The following is a 1,111-nucleotide window of genomic DNA, read 5'->3' on the forward strand; positions in this document are numbered from 1 at the left end:
ATTCCTGCTCCACGAAAACTGCAGCAACGGAAGTGGTGGCTACGTTTAAAAAAAAAATAAATCACAACAAAAAGCAAGTCAATTAATACTTAAGCTTTGTTCGAGCATGCAGCGCAGTACGCAAACTGAAATGTACTATTAATAAAATAGTTTTTGATGAAAATTACAGTAGAGAACTTAACACATCGGTTGCGTCCGTCGCGCCATCTTTGCTACGCTAAAAAAGGTAACCTGAATATCGGCGCGGCGCGCAAGCTTAGTGCCCTGCTAGACTTCCTGTCGGAGTCCAGTGCCTTCATCCTCACCTAATCCATCCACTTCCCCTCTAGACATGGGGTCATCCTTATGAATAAAAATTTATGAATAAATGAACGGCGCAATTCCGTTTTCCCAACGGCAGGGCTCCGCAACTTTTCTCCTCACTGGCTCTTAGCGTGTAAAACTGCGATTATTGCTGAGAGGTATCTCTGAACCTAACCTACCCTAAAGGTATTATATACACTCGCTGAAGGCAGAAATTGATAACTGTGAAGGTAATTACATAGTGTGACCGTTATCATACCGTCACCTCCTGGCTGGTTTTGCGGCTATTAATCCCATTAGGCAGCTAAAAAGGGAACACACCCTAGGAAAGATGTTAGTTATTTGAATGTTGTAAATATAAAAAAATTAAAGAGTTGCACTCACGGGATTTGAACAGATGTTTCAGTGCTGAGATAAGTGTTTCAATTAACTGAGCCACTCAAGCTTTTTTCCTTTATTGCAATGAAGTACTTCAAGCCGGATTTAACCAGGTCGCATCCCACAACCCGTGATACACAGTCGTACGAGCATCGAGCTCTCATTTTGCCCACACATCACACTTCCGTGAGACATATACATGCATCAAGTAAATGCAACCAGGCAGGAGGTCGATCCTGCGCAGCATATGCACCCCGAACCATAGCACATTGTTCTCTGAACAGAGACTTCGATGAACGTGGTGGCTATGCGCGACGATCTCTCGTGCGGCTCTTCGACATTATAAGCAGTCCCATGAACACAAAATGATCATATGGCACCTCAGAAGCTGCCATTGTAGGCAAAAACCTTATAGTATAGGACATAATAT

Source organism: Amblyomma maculatum, chromosome 5 (assembly GCF_055883805.1).
Source record: "Amblyomma maculatum isolate TAMU_Amacu chromosome 5, ASM5588380v1, whole genome shotgun sequence".
Lineage (NCBI taxonomy): Eukaryota > Metazoa > Arthropoda > Arachnida > Ixodida > Ixodidae > Amblyomma > Amblyomma maculatum.